The sequence below is a fragment of the Anabas testudineus genome, chromosome 11 (assembly GCF_900324465.2).
Source record: "Anabas testudineus chromosome 11, fAnaTes1.2, whole genome shotgun sequence".
Classification (NCBI taxonomy): domain Eukaryota; kingdom Metazoa; phylum Chordata; class Actinopteri; order Anabantiformes; family Anabantidae; genus Anabas; species Anabas testudineus.
In genome coordinates this window covers 18,552,253-18,564,046 of record NC_046620.1, presented here as the reverse complement: position 1 = coordinate 18,564,046, position 11,794 = coordinate 18,552,253, and the positions used below count along the sequence as shown (strand labels likewise).

Genomic DNA, 11,794 nt, shown 5'->3' with positions numbered 1-11,794 from the left:
GGCTTGTGTGACTGTGATTTGATTATCTAAATAATGCTAAAGGACTCTTCCCAGGATGTTTCCTGCTTGTGTAATATTATTTTATATTAACCCTTGTAGTACATGTTAGAGTACAGTATGTGATCAGCACTTGCAGGGGACTAGTTCATCAGTAAGAGACAGTAAGTTATTCTGCTTTTTTGGTGAAGCACTGTGAAAAGAGGTTTGAGGAGATGAGATGCGATAAGTACCTACACTGTTGTGTAAGTACATTCCATGATAGTTGTAGTTTTGGTTTCTAAACCCTACAAAATAATAATTGTTAAATTGTTACATTTTTAGGAGCAACTGCTGCAGCTTATGCTGATTTGTATTAGAAGTTGGCATGTAAACGTCCAGCACATGTTTAATGAAAAAAGCTAAATCAAAATGTATTGAGTTACACAAACTAGTGGTAGAAGCTAGGCCAACAACCCTGTCTACTCAAAATTATGTTCCTATGCAACAAAACAATCATGATTACATCTTTGTAGCAAACGTAATCATATTTTTATTATGTTACATGCAAGATTTATTAATGGAAAGTGATATGCAAAGAGCTGTTTGGGGTGAATGATAGGGGTACAAAGTGCAGGACTGTTGCACCACAGACCCTAGTTTGACTTCAAACAAAAAAAGTTGAACCAGAGCCAACATTTCCACATTGTCATTCTGGCAGATTCACCAGTGCTGCCAGTCCCTGCTGTGTAGTGCACTTCCCAATAACAGTGGTCTACTTTATTTGCCAATATAATAAGTATAATTTAGCATGACCCTTTGCACGTCTGTTGTTAGATAATAGAGGGTAAAAGATTATTTCTTAAATAAAGAGTTGAAATCTTAAGTAAATACACTATGACTACTTAAGAACAGGATGCTGGGATCTGCCATTTTTAGGTTGCAGCATACAGTGAGTTTAAAACAAGATGTCATAGCTCCCATGTTCTGTTTAAAAAATGAGCCATGCACTATACACTGTATATTTACAGTTTGTACTTTTGTGGTCCAGAAAAGCTGTACGCGGTAGTACTGTTATCTGTGCCCAACACTCCCTCGTGAAGATGCCGCTCTTCACTTAAGTGGACCCCTTTCTGGGAGACAGAGCTGAGCACTGCCAAAACAGCAAAAGAAAGAAATGCAAACTTGTCGTTTGATCCTCCCTACTGTTTCATTTCATCGTTTGCCAGAAATCACCACGGTTCACCAGGCACACTTTGGACCAGGGCCATCTCCTTGGTTTCCTAGATTTGCATGGCTGTCCAGACGTCAGCAACCCCCCTTCCTAACCCCTCCACTAGCTCCTAAATGCGTCAGCAGTCCTTCTTCCCCACACCCTCCTCCTCCTCTTATCCACACTGCCTCCCTGCAACACCTCAACCAGGCTCCCGCAGCACACTGTGTCCTTGAGGACTCACTAACTACAGGCACCCCCTTCCCCCACCAATGCGCTATTTCATTCTTATTCAGTGTGTTTACATCTGCTCTAATGATTCAGATATAATGAGCCTTTAAACACCTTAACCACAGGTTACCTTTGTTCATATAGAGTTGAAAGCAGAATGAAAAGATGAGATTATACAGTCAGGCTTTCTCTGGCATAACTCATAATAATGTTATTAAGCACTTGTTCTTTAGATTTTGAATGGCTAATTTGAATATATAAAAAAATGTAGTAACCACTAGAAGTGTCCAAAATTGTAGCAATAAGGACCAGTGCTGGGGATGAACAGGCATATTTTAATGGATCAGTACAATCAAGGCGTTTAAATGGTACAGTTTATATACTGTTATTCTACAGTTACATTAAGTCATTTAGCAGCTTAACTGCTTTTATTTAAAGTTACACCTAGACACACAATGAGGAACTTGGGGTTCAGGCTGTTGCTCAAAGATACTTTAACTGTACCCTGGAGGAACCAGGAATTTAACTTTTGACCCTGCAAACAAATGTTTGACCAACTAATTAACAGCTGCCTCTGCCATTCTTATTTGCAGAGGTATCATAATTTGCCCTGTGTAGCTATCTTTTACAATTTCTCGTCAGGGGTAGAGTTCAACCTGCTGAAGTCATAGGGGATTCCAAAAAGTTGTCATTGGCATGAATAACTTTGCATTTCTTTTCAAACCGTGTGGTTTGCACTATAATAATTAAGCAGGCTGTTGCCAGTGGTATATAAGAAAACACAGGTGATTGTCTTTTGTTAGAGAGATTAAATGTAGAGCGGAGGAACAATTATTCATTGTTCATTGTTACCAGTTCTAGTGCCAGTTAGTACTTGACTGTGAACATCTGAAGAACTGGTTTTCTTTTCCATTGACTAGAGAACTACACCATTACATATCTAGAAATATTAGGCAGAGACTCTGAATCATCACATTGACAAACAAATTCTGCATTGTTTACATCCATATTTACTTTGCATCAATCTTCTTCTTAGCCTTTTATTGACTCATTGCTACGTTACTACCACCAGCTCTGAAACAACAGAATATGATGAAACCAACAGCAGGATGTGAATCACACAGCCTGTTTGTGTTGAGCTTGTGCAACATGTGCACAAGCTCAACACAAACAAAACAGGGACCCACATGCAAAAACATTGCTCCACAGTGTTGCTAGTGGCCAAACAACATGGACAGGGCACCTTTAAAAGCCAGTGCTTAACCAATGTTGTTTTGATGTGCTTTGTTAGACTTTGGAGTTTTGGAATCTGTGTCCAAATTGTCTGTTTGTGGAGGGAAGGTCAACACATTATATCCAGACAGTCAACAACAAAACCTGAACCCAGTGTCTGTTGGGCTGAATTCTTGCTGGGGTCTGGCAGGTGAGGTAAACCAGTTTCTTTCTCCACCTTCCCACATGACAATATGTTATATGCTATCAGTGCGAGAGATTACAGCCTATTCCACAGTCAAAAAAGGACGAGGGTTTAGTTTGTTTTACTCTCCAGCAGCTCAGTGAGCAATAGCTCCCCAAACACACTGGAGACCTGATTTCAGTAGTTGAGTCAAGCGCTTTTCCCTGCACCCAGCGTGCAAAGAAAAGTCTTTTATTGACACAGCTTGAAAAAGACCTGTCAAAAAAGCGAGAGATGTGAAGCAGTCAATCCCCCTCTCTTTTTATTCCCTCAGCTGAGGCCCGATTGTCTCATGAGCTCTGTTCTGTAAACAGACATTCCTACAAAACCAGGCGACCAGCGTGAGAGGAGCAAAAATGCAATAAATAATAATACAAAAATAATACAAAAATCAAACTAGAAGACAGGCAAAAGAGCATCCTTCTGAGAGCGAACGGCTAAAAATACATCCTCGCTCCTGCCTTTTCAAGGTCACTCTGTCATTTTGATTTGATTGGAACACAGCAGTCACAGCCATCTTCCTCCTGAGCCTCACTAACAAGCATGGCATTACTCTGCCAGTAACTGCTCAAACATTGTCCGTATGTGAAGCAGTTATTATCCTCTTAGATTAATCTTGCTTCCTTGCCTGAGCTATTACACATGGCATTTGTTGACCAGGTAAACTGAAGGACAACACAGTTGCTTACTGCAGACTGCAGATGTGTACAATTAGCAGCAAACCAGATTCTAATTCAATAACAACTGAGGTGGTACTGCAGACCTTTGAATCATTTTGATAGTTTTCTCTTTTTACACCAGGCCTTTTTACATTGATTAACATCATGTTAAATTGAACACAGATCTCTACAAATGAACCTAAATTAAATCAGAATTTAATAGATGTGCCTTTGGCAGCAGTTGCAGCACTGAGCACGTGGATAGGTCTAAATCAGGTTTGCACATCTGGACAATGCAGTTTTCCTCCATTCTTCTTTGATAACCTGCTCCAAGTTCAGTCAGGTTCATGTGGATCGTGATCAAATGGCTACAAATTCTCAGTTGGATTGAGGTCTGGACTCTAACTTAACCACTCCAAAACATTAACACTGTAGTTTAGAAACTATCAGTGTGGAGCTTTGGCTGTTCATGCTTGGGCTCATTGTCTTGCTGAAAAAAAAACTTCTCCCCAAGTTTCAGTTCTCTTGCAGACTACATCAGGTTTTCCTCTATGATTTCTCTATATTCTCTAGCTTCACAAACCCTCCAAGGCCTCCTACAGGAAGCATTCCCACAGCATGACACTGCCACCACCACACTTCACGCGGGATAGTTGTTTAGTGATTATGTGCAGTTTTTGGTTTATATCGAACATAGCGTCTATACTCAGTTTTGGTCTCATCAGCCCTCTTCCTGTTGCCTTCAGAGTACCATTTATCTTCTGACGAATTCAAACTGACAAATATGTAATTTGTTCATTTTCCTGCTCATAGTCTAGTCTAACTCATCACTATCTAAACTATATGACCAATTTGCAAGACTGTCACCATTGCCATAAGAGGATGTCACTAATATTTCAAAGCTGAGACACTTGTGTGTTAATATTATGAGAAAAAAAAGGCTGCACAACCTTTCGAAACTGATCTTCTGCTGCAGGCGAGTCAGATGTGCTGGTGTATGGAAAACAGAGGTTTCTCAGCTATTTCTCAGAGGCTTGATACACATGTTGACTCAGGCATGTAAATGTCCATGCAAAGGAAACAACCATGTACGTTTCAACTATTTCTTTCTTTTTTTTAAAAGCTGCTGTTTTAAAAGGTGAGATTTGGCAGGAGTAGAACCCAATAGCATAGGCAGATTTTTCCTTAAGCTTCTACTTAGGCTAATGTACATGCACATAGAAAAAACAAACACTTTTCCTGCTGTCACAAATGCACTGGTGAGGTGTAGTGAATATGAGCTACGTGTTTGGTTAATATATTACTATGTATGATTCTGAGATAAAGGCAGCTCCTAGAAAGTGTCTGACATTTGCTACAGTTGTGTGACAAAGCAAAAGGCAGTTACTCCCATTTGGGGTTTTTCCATCCCTGTAAAAACTGCATTCAGAGACTACCTGCAATTCTACACGTTCCCCCATTTATGATAACACCCAGGCCACGGGAACAACACAATACAATTTAAAGCTCCATGTGTGGGCATGCTGTTCAAGAAGGAAGCAAAGTTTGCATGGTAGAAGACTTTAGTCAGCCACCCCCATACAGCTTAGCTGGCCGATCGACACTAACTCACAGCTGCTGCTGAAGCTGCTGCTACTGCTGCTACGGCGTGTGATGTTATGCTTCAGCTAAGTCAACCGCACAAATAATGCATGTGAGATAAGGGGGAAAAAACACACTCCACAGTTATTTTATGCAGAACAGAACCGGATGTGTGACATGAAACTCAAATCAGAAAGGGGAAGCAGGCTGTGAAATGTGCTGGATAGATTGAAAAAGCGAAACTCGTTCAATCAGCTGAATTAAATGTTTGTGAAACTAGACCCATCCAAATCTGATGGGGAGGGGTGGGGTTAACAATTAAACTGACAGCAACCAAGTGTGAACAAACAATTTGCCACATACGAAAAATAAATTGAGCATATGTTCATTTGACCCACATTTCCTCTAAAGTTTCCACTTCTTATTTGTTTTTGTTTTATAAGGACTTTTGTGGCAAAATTCATTTCATGTGAGGACTTTGTTGCATTGACCCCCGCCCTGAATGGAGAGTACTCGTGCATGTTCTGAATGGATGTGCGCTGGAGATAAATGGACAGGCAGGAGAGCCTGGAGCAGGCAGATTCATGGCCAGACAGTAGAAATCTGTCAGGCTCCTGGCAACGTGAGAGGACACCTGGAGGTAATGTAAGCAGCCCTCTCCGACCCACACCTCCCCCTCTCTCTTTCTCTGTCTCTCTTTCGTTCTCTCTTTATATCTCTGCCCCCCAACCCCCAGCGACTCATCAGCAGAACCTTAAACACTAGTGAGTGCACACTGCCCCCACCCCCAACCCCCACCATCAATAAAGCAGAGGAGCTGACTTAAAGCTGTGTTAATACGCCACTGCCCCCTGGTGGTTGTGCTGCTGCATTGCAATAAGACCCAAATGGCCTCACTGATTTTCAGAGGAAAACCATGTCAAGGTTAATGCACTAGTAACAAAGTGTAATATTTAATTTATCTTCAGTACATGAGGGGGGATTGCCTTGGTTAAATTAGTTTTACTTTACTTATTTTAATTTGACAAGGTAGCTATGTCTTCTTCAATCTGGTCACAGTGGCAGACACACAAAACCAGGCTTTAATTAAGATGCTGGAAGGCATGGAGCTTAACCCATACTAGCTTTGATTGATTTCGTCTTTATTTGATTTTTTTTCTTTTTTAGTTTTTTTTTTTTGTAGTTTTTGCAACCTGTTAGTGCTATTACTATAATCAACAAGATTCTAAATGAGGTTTTCAGTGCTTCTGAAAGTGCTTCACCACGTCCAGCAGTTGTGACTACTTCAGAATGTGGTAGTCATGACAGGTCACTAAAATACAAAACTGACAAAGCAGAAAAGTGGCTCCTCAAATGCCAGAAAGATGAATGTATCCAATGTGGAAGAAGCAATTCACTGGAGAAAAATGTGACTGAAAAATGTGAAAAAAATCTGTGCTCAAAAAGACAATCATCAGCACAACTTACAGACTCAGCCTTTCTAGAGACACAAATAGACTAGTGGCTATCTGCAAAGACCAATCAGGACATGAGAAGGCAGAACCACAGGGTGTGAAGCACAGAAAATGAACACTGAATGGCTATTTATGTGTGCTCAGAATGATAGTGTTGTAGTCTGGCAAAAAGTGACTTGTGGTCATTTTGTGTTAGGCACTTCCCGTGTGTGTGTGTGTGTGTGTGTGTTTGTTTGTTTGTTTGTTGTTTTTTTGGCCAGCCTTTCATTTTCATTTATTTAATTTTTTTCACAAATCACATATAAACAAATCTTTTGGACCAAACAAACACAAGCACTGCAACATTTTATGTCATATTATCAGGACAGACAGGAGGAAAACATTTAGAAATTTGATATGGTGGACATTACAGCTAAAATATGCTATAGCTGTGCTATTCTGTCAGGTTAAAGGTGTCAGTAAAAATGCCACTGGATTTTTTAAACCCTATACACTATGTATACAGTAGCTCACAAGGTAAATGAGACAATAGAGGTTGTTGTAAGAACATTAAACGTCATCACGCCTGCATGACATTTACATTTACAGTTCTACAAGTACTGTTCTTAGCTACAGTTTTGAGGTATTTGTACTTTACCGGAGTATTACCATTTTATGTTACTCTTACTTATACTTTACTACTACTACTACATTCATTTTTATGCCACTAGTTATCAGTAACTTTTTGCAGGATTAGATTCTTATACAAATCATTGTATCTTAAAAAAATGCTGGTGTATTGTTTACAGATGAACCTACTGTCACTATATAAGTAGGGTTAAAATCAGCTCCACCTTTACCAACTGCAGTTTTTGTTTCACAGTCTGTAAGTAAAAACACGTTAATCTGAATTTTTACCTCTGACACTGTGCCAAACAAATCTAAACTTCTACATAAATGATATTAACAGCATCTAATACAAGTACACGGTTTTATTAGTGGAGTACTTTTACTTTGGTACTTTAACAAAAATTTTGTGCATGTCCTTTGGTACTTTTAATTGATTAGAAAAAGTAAAGGGTACTTCTACATTTTTTCTGTACATAGTGGGTAAATGTTTGAGAAAATCAATTGCAAACAGATCAAATGAAAAAACACATTAATAGTCACTTCCGTCCGCTAATGTTATTTGACTATAAAGAGTTGGTTCATTTAAATGAACAGTTGGTGGCGCTAATATTCCATTATACCACTACAGAGAAAGAGGATGCAGCAAATTAACATAATTAAAGAGCACCTTTCAGAACAAAAAACAAAAAGGTGTATATATAACATTTCTATTAGTTTCATGTATTAATTAGAAAGCCACTGTTCTACTGTGGCTATTATTCTTTATCTCACAAGTAAAGCAGAAACTTAGGTAATTACATATTAATCGTCATTGAACATAGTCACTACCTGCAAATTAATGTACTAATGCCACAGTGTATTCTGGTTGTTAGAACCTTACCTTTACCTTCTTTGAACTCGACACTCCAAGTCTCATTTCCAATGTGAAAGATCATGTCCATTCCTCTTTTGATTCTTTGTTGGTGAGCAGATGCTGGTGGAGATGACAGCTTGGTTTGATTTTGGCTGGTTGGTCCACACATGGGCTGACGTGGATGGAGACATGAAGGAAGAGGCCCGCTTCAGACTGCCCCATGACTTCCTGTATGATGTGATATTGACAATGCCGGACACATCACACCTCATCATCGCCTTCATCATTTACTAAGGCCTCGTGCTATTGGGCCAATGATGCATTTTGCTGTGAATTACACAATATTCATGATTTTACAACAAAACAGCAACACAGAAATATTAACTATATGGGACTTTTACACATTCAGTAAGTTGTCTGGAAGCTTATTATGTGTGTTCCTGCATAACATACACACTGTGAGATAATAATAAGGGGGTGTCAATGTGCTAAATAGATAAATGAACACAAGGAGACTTGATAAATCATAAAGTCAAGACTGATCAAAACAATGATCAATCAAAGCCATGAGGCATGCTGGGGGAGCGGTGCTGCCTCTACGCTGATGATGACAAACCTTATGAGTGTGTGGATATGTGCAGAAGAAAAACACCTTTGCTTTACCTGTTTCTATTGCACTGGTGAAAGTCAACCTGTTGGGGTTTTCAAAGTGTCTCTCTAAACCATGGATGAACCTCATGAGCACTGAGAATCTCATTATGACAGATTTCCAAATTATAACACATTACTCAATGGAATTCTGCTGATGTTGGCATTGGAATGGCAACATTCTCTCCCACAGCCAAGGTAATAGAGATGAGGTTTGACTTTTTGGAGACATAACTGATCTGACTCTGCAGCATATTTCAAATGATCCAAACAAGGCTGGCTTACCAACTAGCCCAAGGCTCAGAGCACAAAGGGCCCAATAGCTCCTCATGTGACTGCGGTTTGGTTTGATTAATTACCAAAGTCTGTGGGAATCAGCTGAAATTATACAAACGTTAATGTTAATGTTCAGTTTCGGCTCCAGCCTGTCTTTGACACCTCAGGAAAACTTACTTAACATTGTTTTATTGACTTAAAACTGAAGGTCTTTACCTAATTCCAATAAGATTTGCTTATGAACATAATTTTTGTGGCGGGAAAAAAAAGACATCAGGATTTAGGTTAGATGTAGGATAATATAGGTCTATTTATCTGTAAATTACTTTTCTCCCAACAAAAGCAATATAGAATAAATAATAGAATATTGGATATTTGTTTATGAATAGTACATAAACAAGTTCTTTATTTTGCCACATTAATTTAATGATTGAATCCACAGGGTTAGTAATTCAACGCACTCCTATTGTATTGTACACATGTACAATACAATACTAACTACATTATATGGAGAGGTGTTTTTTTAATCCTGCATTCACTTTAATGCTGAAATTATAGTTCTCCTACTATTATACTAAATAGACATTACTTTACTTAAAAACCTTTTGAAACCTTTTCGATTATGTGCAAAGACAAAGTTCCACTATTTCACCAGACACAGATACAGAAATGTTTGAAAGAGATAGGAAGTAATGGAAAGTTTACTGTTGGACAAAATAGTTACATTCTTGTTTTGTGTGACTTATCTGAAAAAACTGTTACATAATAAAACTTGCCTGGGTATGCCAGCCTAATTAGAAATCGTGAATCATGAAGACGGCCCTGGCCTCGGCTGATGTTGACAGCTGTTTCTCTGAGGTCTTGACTCAACGGCAGTCGCTCGATAGTCCAGGCCTGGAATTTCCTACAAGTATACCAGACCCTCCAATAACTAACTGGACTCCGTATTAACTTAAAGAAATCAACTTTTATATTGCACTGCCCACTGCCTAACACACAGCATGTAATCACCCATATGAGGATGGGTTCCCTGTTGAGTCTGGTTCCTCTCAAGGTTTCTTCCTGTTGCCTTCTCAGGGAGTTTTTTCTTGCCACTGTCACCCTCAGCTTGCTCATCAGGGACAATCTGATTATTATGATTCATTCACGTTCACTGTTCGTGTAAACTTCCATAGTTTCTTTGGTTGTGTTAAGCTGCTTTGTGACAATGGCAATTGTTAAAAGCTCTATATAAATAAAATTGAATTGAATTGAAATTGTAATCAGCAAACCAAATAAATTGCACAATTTGTAGGAGAGAGGACTGCATCTGCAGAGGTACAGACAACATGAACAAAGTAGTTAATTCATTATTTCTTGTATACTTGTAAAAATCTAGTTTATTATTTCAGTTGCTGTCTACTTAGTACTTAGTATTTACACAGTTTCAATTTGTGTATATCAGGATACTAGCTTGTATCAAGACATGTTTACTGTACCATGTGTTAAAAGTAAAGTAGTCAACTGGGGCCCTTATCTAGTTTTTTGCCCCACAGCCTCCTATTAGGTTGATCCGGCCCTGCATAAAATCATATTTACAGACAAATAGAGTTTAGCCAAATGTATTAATGTTCATCTGTTCTTCCATGCCATTTGCTGACTAAATAGTGGAATGCACACAAGCACATTTTCAGTGAAGGGAGTGAAGTGGAAAACTAAGCTGAGCTGTTCTCTTTCCTACTTCACCTGCAGAATTGCTCGGTCAGCATTATAAGGCATCAGAATTTGGGCAATATGAGCATGTTGTATGGAAATGAAAACGAATATAATCAACATAATATCATGAAAGCAGCATGTAGGAGTGTGGAGCACTATTCTGTTTAATGAAATGTTCTCAAACAGCCACTTGAGGTCAGTGTTGATTTAAGTTAGGAGCACAGTTGTGTGACGTCCTGAATCTGAGGTCAGCGCATGCCAGCACATCCAGTGACCTCAGTGAGGAGAGGCCATATGCTGCTTCAGCCTCAGAAGATCCAGATCTGAGATGATAACATGATTTGAAGTGTGAACAGTGACAAACAGATAAGGCCTGACACAAAGGCTCTCTGAAGCATGGAGCAATGTCAGTACAATAGTTTCTATGCAACTGAAGCACAATGGGGAACATTCTGCTTACAATAAGGCAGCAGTTACTGTAACATAAACATGAAACACGATTTTGAAATGGAACATTTCAGAGGAAGTGCTGTGGCAATGAACTGCTGGAGGGCAGAAATTGATTACACCAAAAGGTTTCACATCATTTTTGTGTATTCTTGTAAATAGGATTTCGAGCCAAATCTTCCATATGTGAAGACTGATTTTGTTTGTACAACTGTCTACAGTTGATGTGAACATGCTGAGAAGAGAAGATCTCTGATTACAATAGAGCTTATTCTCTAATTGGAATCATTTCTAATGGATGAAATCATAAGTATGTTGGTCTGTTTTTCAGTGGAACATATTTAGAAATACTCTTGTCTTTGAGAATCACTTGATTATACTATTTAATGCAAACCTACTGTTCGAACTGCAGGTCAGATTTTTGTCATAAGCCCACTCCTCATTTACATGTTCAAATTAGTTGTCTGTGTTCAGTTTTCCTGTTTTATTCCTAATGTTTGATCAGAGTTCAAAATGCAATCTGTATTAATTGTGTAGTTGTACAGTGTAAACTCATCTTTAGCCATTCTTAGTAAACGTTGAAATGGTAAGGTCACGATGTCAGAAGTGGACAACCAGAGAAACTTTTATGAGCAACAGCTTGATTGCTAATTAAGTTAATGTTAACTGTGTGGTTAATGAAAACATCTTTGGCTC

The 11,794-nt window shown here is 38.8% G+C and overlaps 1 long non-coding RNA gene across 1 annotated transcript; it reads left to right on the top strand.

Moving 5' to 3' along the window:
* The first annotated feature begins 2,712 nt into the window (after positions 1–2,712).
* On the top strand, positions 2,713–9,958 carry LOC113154742. The gene is made up of 3 exons (XR_003298059.1): positions 2,713–2,843; positions 5,560–5,756; positions 8,150–9,958. It is a non-coding gene; the product is annotated as an uncharacterized LOC113154742 (long non-coding RNA).
* The last annotated feature ends 1,836 nt before the right edge of the window (positions 9,959–11,794 follow it).